Here is a 9,574-nt window from a genome sequence, read left to right on the forward strand (position 1 = left end):
AACAGGTAGGCTTCCATCCGAGCTGGACACGCCAGCAGCAGTGTAAAGACGTGTGCCGAGGGATGGGAGAAGCCACAGGAAACGCACAGTTTCTATTCCTGAAGGCTGAAACTATTTACTGGGATGCCGAAAAACAGCACGTTCATATATCAGTATCAACATGACAAAGCTAGGAAGGAAAGACGGATAGCTGCTCTATTGTTTTTGTGTTTTAAATACGCTCGGGCAGGCTATGGAGTTGAGCCTCTGGCCGTGCATACATTTTGCACTTGCCTGGAGTTGGCCCAGACTCACGGGGTGTGTGGCCACGGGCCCCGCAGGCTGCACGCTGCCACCTCCATGTCGAGAAGCTGTAGGAGCACCAACAGCTGTGGGCGGCCACACGCCAGGCGTCAGCGTCCTCGTGAGGGACCTGCTGTGCTGCAGGTACAGGCCACCTGCGATGCCCTCTTTCTGCCTTCCTCCACTTCTTTCTCGCAAGGATCCCGTGTGTTTTATCAGCAAAACAGGAAATGAGGAAGAAAAGTACTCTGACGGAGGCCAGAAGGCTCGGGAGCAGCAGCAGCGCAGGCAGAAGGGGTGTGGTGTGTGCTGTGTCCCCTGCATGGTGGGTCAAACACACGCGAGACTCAAACAAGATGACCGTGTCGCCAGAGCCGGGCCCTCCGTCCCGGGTGTCCACCCCCTCACCCACCCTCTGAATCCCAACACCGAGGCCACCCAGCCGGTGTCTTCTCCTGTCGCCTGGCCTTGGCGCATGGGGCCTGTGAGCTTGGCCGTGGCGGTCAGTGGCTCTGACTGACCCAGCCTGTCTGGGTGCGGTCGTGCAGCTGAACCTGTGATCGGGCACAGCGGAGGCCCAGGCCATGGGTCCCGGGGAGCACACGGGATGCCACCTCGCCAGTCGCCCTGTCTGGGCGCCTCCCGGTCTCATGGCTGGCTTTGCCCCGGCCTCCCCACCCCTCTCCTTTCCTGCCCGTGATTTTCCCACTGCTGCCACCAGGGTCTTGTCGCTGAGGTGGGGACCCCGGGGCGCGATCCCGGCATGCCTTCCTGGCCAGGGTTCCTCCTCCAGGCTCATCTGGAAGGCACAGCTTGGCCAGCTTGCGCAGGGAGGGCAGGCCGCCTCTGCTCTCGGGCCTGGCCTCAGGGACTGACCCCAAAGCCCCCCAGTTGTTCCCAGAGTGACCAGGGCCAAATCAGCAGCCCCTGGCAAGCACGTGGGCTTCTCTCCTCGGTGCCAGCTTCGGCCTGCCCGTCTGCCAGCAGAGTGGCTTCACTCAGTCGCCAGCGCTGAGGAAAGGAAGGCCTGTGCCAGCCGGCGTTCCCAGCGCAGGTTAGAGCCCCTGCCCCGAAGCCTTCCTTTGCCTCCTTCCCGAGCTCATGCTCATGCCCAGGGTCTCCCGTGCTTGGAGCCTGCGCCCCACCCAGAAGTCTCCCTCCTGCGGTGTCTTGGGGATGGGGCTGCCGTCCTACTCAAACACACGCCAAGTCCTCTCCCGCTCATCGACCTCGGGGATGCAGAGCAGCCCGCCTTCCCTGGGCGGGGATCCCTCTCCACTGCCCACACACGGTTCTCCGTGTGTGTCAAAGACTGCCTTGCAAGCTGCTGGCATGCAACAAAGACCAGTCTCCCGCGGGGACCGGGGTTACTGAGAGCATGAGCTCTACACACACGTGCATGGGTGCGTATACACACACATACACGGTTCTACAGGCATGTTTTGTCCATATGGACATCTAGTTCTTCCAGAACGATAGACATTGAAAAGAATATCCTTTCCCCCATTGACTTGTCTCGCCACCTTTGGTGAAAATCAGTGGGCCAGATAAGTGTGCAGGTCTACTCGGGCACTTCCAATCCCGTTTCATGGGTCTGTGTGTCTGCCCTGGCACCAATTCCACCCTGTCTTGATTTCTGTATATTTAGAGTAAGTCTTGACATCGGGCCACGTTAGTCCTTTAACTTTGTTCTTCAAATTCTTGTGGCTGTCAGAGGTTCTTTGTATTCATGTATAAATTTGTAACTCAGCTCACCAATTTTTACAACAATGCCTGCTGGGATTTTGACTGAATCTATAGATCAGTTTGGGGAAAAACTGACATCTTACTATGTTCTATGATCAGAGGAGCATGAGCATGGTATGCTGCTACATTGAATCAGATGCTCTCCAATTTCTCTCATTCTTTTCATGTACAGGTCTTGCCTGTGTCTAGGCGTCCCCCACCTGCAGCTGAGCCACAGGGTCCCCCTAAAACATCACGGGGGGCAGACGGTACGGTCTTACGGGGCCCTTGTCTCTGAGCACCCTTCTCTCTTAGCATCCAGGCTTGAGCTGGGGCCTGACCCGGGGCTCCGGGATGCTCCTTCTCCCCGCCCTGCTGCCAAACTTACCCTGTGGTCCGCACTTGCCCTGGACCCCCTCCTCCTCAGCTGCCCTGTCCTGCGCCTGCCCCGAGGGGCCGAAGTGGCAGTGCCTTACTGCTCCGTGTCTTCTGCCTCCACTGAGGGATCTGGCCCCGTCTCATGGTCCCAGACCTCAATTCTCTCGTCACTTGCATGAGTTTGCCTTTGCTCCTGTAATGTGTTTTCTTAATTAAATGTGGGGAAACTGGAGTCGGCACGTGGCTGTGTCTTTGGGACAGGTGGGCAGACCCAGCGGACCCTGGATGAGCTGGACTCCCATTCTGTGAGAAAGAGTAACTCACTGCAGGGTTCCCGAGCATTTCAGGGGGTGCAGGGCCACGTCAGCAGCATTTCAGGAGGTGCAGGGTCCAGCCCGTCAGCAGATCCTGGTGGCTCTACCTTCAAGATACCTGCAGAATCTGCTCCCTGCTCCTCACCGCCACTGTCCCCACCCAGATCCAGGGCGCCATCGTCTCTCACCTGGGTGCCGGTCTCCCTGCTTCTGCCCTGGCTCCCTGCAGCCCATTCTCAGCATCGGAGGCAGAGAGATCCTGCTAAGATACAAGGTGGATCGTGTCGCTACACTGTTGTTTAAAACCCTCCAGTGGTTTCGATCATACCCGACTCCTAGAAATTAGCTCCTTACTGTCCTGGTGTATCTCCAACATGATGCACCAACCAACCTCACATCCTAACCTGTTAAATCAGGGAGAAGGAGGGAAGCCAGGGCAGGCGAGGAGTGTTCTGGGCCAAGAGAATGGCATTTAAAAAGACTTGGGTGATAGAGGGACCACGGTCTGATCAGTAGCAAGTTTGTCTGGAGCTACTCTATGCCAGGCTGGCACTGTTTTAGGAGCTGGAGTTAATGCGGGGCAGGCGGGATGTGATTTTAAACACGGTGGCCAGAAAAGCCTTTCTGAGGGGGTGACGTTTTCTAAAATGTTATTTCAGAAGAACATGGGAGTACGCACGTTCTCGTTTCATAAATTGCTTGTGCCATTTGAGTGACGGTTGTAAGTGTGCCCATAACCCAGACAGTATGCGCTGTAGCCGCTGAGGTGACATTTGAGGAGCACCTGAAGGAGGTCAGGGAGGGGGCCAGATGAAACCCGAGGGCAATAGCTCCAGACGGGAAAGGCCACTGCGCAGGCCCTGAGGCCGGAGTGGGCCTGGTGTGTTTCCTCCGAAAGGGCGAGGAGGCCAGTGGGGCTGGGGTGGATTGAACAAGGGGGAGAGTGGGAGTGGATGAGACCAGAGAGGAAATGGGCCTCACTGGATTTTGTAGGCCACCGTAAGGGCTTGGCTTTGACTCTGAATGGGAGGGGAGCCCATTTGAGGGTTTTGAATAGAGGCCTGACTGGGCTTTTAAAGCAGCCCAGCAGCTTCAGCAGTTCACCTGTGAGGCCAGGGCAGCAGGATGATTCCAGTCTTTGCTGGGAGACGGACGGACAAGCAGACCAAAGTCCGGCGTACTACAGATCAAGAGCTGCAGACAGAGAGAACCCTGGGGGCCTACAGAGGGTCCCCTTGGAGTATTCAGCAGCCCACGCATCAGCACGCGCACGTGGGGGAACTACCCTAGGCCTGGGAAAGGGCCACCAGACAGGGTTAAAGGCAACTATGCTCAGTGTCCAAGGAGGACCAGGAAGAGCACTTTGTCCTACTGCCAGAATATTAAAATCTCTGCTAATGCAGCAACACTCAGAAGGATCTTGCCTCGGTAGTTGGGAAATAAATTAGTCCTACACTAAAATCTGGTGGTTTCACCTAGCAATGAAAAAAAAAATCTCCTAATTCGGGTGGCATCGGGCAAGTCACGCAGAAGTAGGTTACCTCAATAGTGTAGGAAAAATTAATCCTATGCTAAAAACTGTGCCCATCCCACCTAGCAGATGTTAGAAAGCAAAGAATGTAAAGGATTAAACTGTTTTCAGGTGACTTGACGGCATTCAAGAACAAAGCTCAAAAATACCTTTAGGAATACAATACTATACAGTACCCGCTCAAGGCCAAATACACAATGTGTGCAATCCTTTAAAACGTACCAGGCATGCCAAGAATCCACAAATGCAACCCATCATGAGGAGAGAAATCAAGCATTGAAAGGCACCTAGACTGGAAGAGGTAGAACGTTCTTTATCTGCGGGCAACCTGATTGCCCATGTAGAAAATCCAATGCAATCTACAGAAGTGACTGCAATAGAACTCACTGGTGAATTGTACAAGACTGCGGGATATTTTAGAGGGAGCTAACTCGTCTTGCTCAAATACTTAATCAATTGTGCCAGCACTTTTCTTCACTGATCTGGAATAAGGCAAGTGAGCCACAGATTTCCTGTTCTAGTGTTTTTGGGATGTTTTCTTTTCTCACACAAAAGAAGTATTTTATTTTGGCAGGAAGTCAACGCAAGGACAACAAGGATATTGGCAAACCACAATTCTGGTGGGAGGGCACATCTCCTGGAGAGCCATTGTGAAGTGCAGATCAAGAGTCCTAAGTTTCTCAAGGATTTTTGAAAGGAAAAGCTTATATGTCAACTGAAAAACAAATCAGGAAAAAGGTAATGTTAAAATTACCAAAAGTAAGCTATACATTCACTTGATTTGTATGCATTTACTGAGTAAATACAAATTTAAAGCTATAATAAATTTCAAAATGGCAAGACCCAACGCTTTTCATTTTCTTCCATTGCCTAAATAGTCTTCAATTACATTGTACTATTTGAATATCTGAATCCCAGAACCTCCCCTCCAACCCTAGGACGAAGAATGAAAATTAGATGGTTGTGTTGCTGAAAAGAAGGTCTGACGCAGAATCATAGCTCAGTTTTATTTTCTGCAATAACAAATATTTACTCATCTCCCTGCACCAGCAACAGGGAAACACAACAAGTGGGCCCCGAGCACCCAAAGAACAATATAGGCAAAAAGTTAGGCTCCAACAATAAAGTGGCAATTAATCCCGAATCAGTGCCCTAGGAATGGATGCCTTGTCTGGCTCGGGACACCAGGTTGCGCTTCATCCCCCGGTTCGTGGCGGGTAGTTAAGGTACAACATGAGCCCAAAGCCCCTCATGTTCCGCAACATCAGGGTAAGCTGGTTAAGAAAGGACCGAAAGGAAGTTCGCAGGAGACGAACATCTTCAGAGGTCCATCTACTAAAAGTGAGGGAAAGTGAAAAGCAAGTTAGCAGTAAGAACTCCTGCCTACGCCCGGTACACCGCCCCTCTTCTTCTGACCTAATACTTAGGTGTCTCCCTGTCTCCATTACCATGCCCCTGCATCTGAGCACCTATCGCCACACCTCCACCCCAGCTCCTTCTAGAACTGACACAATCAGGAGTCTGCCGTCCACCGTGAACTCCGTATGAATGGCCTGCTGCTGGGGTTCCTCACGAGGAGCCAAGGCTCTGCAAACAGTCTCCGCTTCCACGGGAGACGGGAAACGGACTCTGAGAACGCTGGAGGAGAAATGGTTAAGGCATCATCCACTACGGGCTTTACTTGTCCCTCAAGCCTCCTTGACCCTCTAGGCCCACTTCCCCCCAGGCAGCTGTCAGGCTAGCCCCGCATGCACCCAGTCATCTCAGGTCCTGGCCCCTGGCCCTGTCCGTCTCCTCAGTCTAACCCTCAGGTCATCCACGTCCACCGCACTCAAGTCTCCTCAGCCTGGCCTTCTCCCTCGGCCCTCTCAGGCCTGTCTCTCCACCTCCTGCATTCTCAGGCCTTCCGCACCCCCTCTCCTGTCCCCTCAGGCCATCCTGGCCTTCCTCCTGCTCCCCTGTGGTCTTTCCCTTCCAGATGTTACTGGTCCCTGCCCTGCTCCCCCATCTGCACCCTGCCCTGCTCCAGCCCTGTTGCCTCTCTGGTCTCCCCTGGCCTCCCTAGCCAGAGCTGGATCGCCTTAAAGGATACAATTGCCTTAGTGGGATTCCTGGCCTCGGGTCTGCGGGCACAGGCTCCCCACCTTGCCCTGGAGCAGGGGCACCCACCACAGGAGCGCCACCGGCTGCGCCCGCGCCACCCTGGCCACTGGGGCCGCCCTGACCATCAGGGCTTCTGCGGCCACTCTGGTCTCCTGCGCCTCCCGCTGCGCCGGCATCTGGGGCCTGCATGGCTGCTCGGCTTCTCCCTCAGAGTTCACAGCGACGCCAACCGCCCTGCCCGACCAACAGCCACTGAGGCGCAAGGGCTCCCGCACGACGCTCCGCCCCTTCCCCCACAATGCACCGCGGGATGCCCCCTGCGCCGGCGCACACGGGCCGTCTGCAGGTGGTCGGTTCCTGCCAAGGCCGCACTGCGCCTGCGCGCCCCTGCCGGAGACTGACGCGCTCTCGCGAGGCCCCGCTGGCCGCTCGGCACTTGAGGCACCACAGGCTCCCTAGGGGGCCTGCGCAGACGAGCCCCTAGTGAGGCCTTCTCGAACGTGGTTAGTTCCCGCCAAACTGGCCCCCAGGGTGTGCGGATGCCAGCCTGGCCAACATTAGGTATAGGCAGCCTTCCCTGAAGCCCCCTTTCCTAGACGGCAGGCCTAGGGTCCCGTGTGCCCCTATCGCTTCCCTGTGGAAGCCTGGAGGACATGCAGACCACCCAGAGAACTCGGGCAGGTGGAGGCTAGGGGGGAGGTTGGGCCTCTCGACCAGGCAAAAACTGATCAGGGGTAGCTGGGCTACACGCGGGACCTGCCCGACGCACTTGGCTCTCTAGGGCTGAGTGAAAGGTGGCTGAGCATGAGATACGAAGACAGGAGAAGGTGCCAGGGGCTGGCTGTCCCAGGCTGGAGGGCCAGCCTCGGGAGCTTGGACTGGATAATGTAGGCGGTGGGGGGCCGTTGTGAGTGCATGGTCTGAAGGGAAGGACTGATGGTAAAGGTCACCTTCAAGTCTTCGCAGTGTTTCTCCATAGGTCTCTGTGCCAACTCTCACACCACCATATAGTATTCGCACCACACGGATACAGATGTAAAGAACCCCCAAAGCATAGATACCAATAAAATGCAGTCAAATAGTGAGAAAATAATCCGTTTCATATTCGTCACCTTTGTTTTCAATATAATTTATCGCATTAAAAGTTTATGCAATTAAATTTTAGTAATGGCAGCAATTAACAAGCTCCCAATTTCTGACAGTGTAACAGTTATCTCTCAGGAGCCCATATGACCCAGCTCCAGCACATCAATTCTTACTGATCTCCTTTTCCTACTGACACCTCTCTGGATAGTTCTAGTAACTGCTCTTCAGTTAAAGATGTTAGAATGTGCTGCTCCCTGCTGTGCCCTAACACTCCAAGGGTAGATGCAAGCATCTTAGAAACGACGTGAAGGCATCTTCATGTATCAGTTGAGGTTTCTTCCCGGATAACATAAACCTCTCTGGCTAGTTTTGCACAGGAAATTTAACACAGAGAACCAGTTGCTTACAAAAGCATTTGAAGAGCTGGAAGAACGGAATGTAGGCTGAGGCTCTGGGAATGACTCCCACAACACCACAGAACTGACCTGCCCAGGGAGCTGGCACCCAGGCCATAAGAGGAAGGTAGAGAATCAGGAGGCTACTGGCTCCACCTTTGGTTCTCAGAACATACCACCCTTGCTATGATTCAAGTACCAGGAAGTTCCGTCTCTTAAGCATTGGTTCCAGAGATACTGTGCAGGCGCTAGATCAGAATAGGCCGTAAGAAAGGATGCCTTGAAACCAGTGGTGTACTAGTAACAATGGGCTCTCGGGAGGCAGGGAGGAGCCCTGATTTGTGGCATTTGCTGATTTCCATGGTGAACATATGCCCATCACCGCTGGTTTCAAGCGACCGACATAATATCTCTGAGGTTGAGTTGTGAAGAGATGCTCCCAATGGGCTGTCACCAGCAGGTACAAGCTGGCCCTAGCACACCACTGCTTGCCTTGCATCTGCCTTGCACCACACACAGGAATCTCATCTAATGCTGACCCAGAAACGTTAGTCTCTGTGACTTGCAGAGCGGGCAGAGGTACCAGATTCCTCCTCACTTTGCCTTCCAAATTAAGTGCTAGTGCAACTAACTGGCCAAATCTAAAAGACATCTAGAATGCTACTTCAAAAGGAGCAAGGAAAATGTAGTTTTTATTTCTCCAATATCTGCTGTTGAAAAAGGCTCACTAGACCAAGGTGGGGTTGGATGGTGAGGAGCCAAACCACGGAACGCACCACAGTCCTCCCTGGCGTTCCTCTGCATCCACATGTATACTTGTGAAACACAACGATAGCTAACACTACTATGTTTCAGATGCTCTTTCAAGTGCTTTATATGGATATGAATATCCATTGCTGGATCGGCACCTTTGTCAAAAATTATTTAGCCATAGATGTGTGGGTTTATTTATGGACTCTCAATTCTATTCTTTTGCTTTCTGTGTCTGTCCTTATGCTAGCACCACACAGGGTTGTTACAGTAGCTGTGTAGTAAGTTTTGAAATCGGGAAATGTGAGTCTTTCGACTTTGTTCTTTTTTGAGTTTTTTTCCTTTGTTTGTTTGTGTTTGGGCAGAGGGACTTGTGGCCCTCTGCAATTCCATATGAATCTGAGGATCAGCTTTTCCATTTCTTCAGAAAAAGAAAGGCTGTTGGAAATTTGGCAGTGATGCATTAAATTTGTAGATTGTTTTGGGTAGTACTGACCAGATAACGATATCAAATCTCCCTACTCATGAACACAAGAAGTCTTTCTATTTATTCAGGTCAGTCTTTAATTTCTTTTAGCAATATTTTCTAATTTTCAATATTCAAGCCTTTCACCTCCTTGCTTAGATTTATTCCTTGGTGTTTCATTCTTTGAGATGCTATTTGAAATGGAATTGTTTTCTTAATTTCCTTTTTAGGTTGCTCATGGCACGTGCATAGAAACACAATTAAGTTTGGCATGTTGATCTTTTACCCTGCAAACTGCTGAATTTGTTTATTACCTATAGTGACTTTCACGTGAATTTTTGAGGGATTCTGTATACCTAAAATCATGTTATCTGTGAACAGAGATAGTTTTACTTGTTTCTTTCCAGCGTGAATGCTTTTTATTTCTTTTTTCTCCAAACTTCTCTGGCTGGAACTCCCAGTACAGTGTTGAAAGCAGTAATGAAAGCAGTCATCCTTGTTTTGTTCCTGATGTTAGGAGGAAAGTTTTCAGTCTTTCACCATT

General features: G+C 52.1%; 1 long non-coding RNA gene across 1 annotated transcript; it reads left to right on the top strand.

The window, feature by feature from the left end:
- The first annotated feature begins 684 nt into the window (after positions 1-684).
- Positions 685-2,323, top strand: LOC123628505. Its single transcript, XR_006731667.1, has 3 exons — positions 685-1,336; positions 1,594-1,685; positions 2,201-2,323. It is a non-coding gene; the product is annotated as an uncharacterized LOC123628505 (long non-coding RNA).
- Positions 2,324-9,574: the final 7,251 nt, after the last annotated feature.

This window comes from Lemur catta, chromosome X (assembly GCF_020740605.2).
Source record: "Lemur catta isolate mLemCat1 chromosome X, mLemCat1.pri, whole genome shotgun sequence".
NCBI classification, from domain to species: domain Eukaryota; kingdom Metazoa; phylum Chordata; class Mammalia; order Primates; family Lemuridae; genus Lemur; species Lemur catta.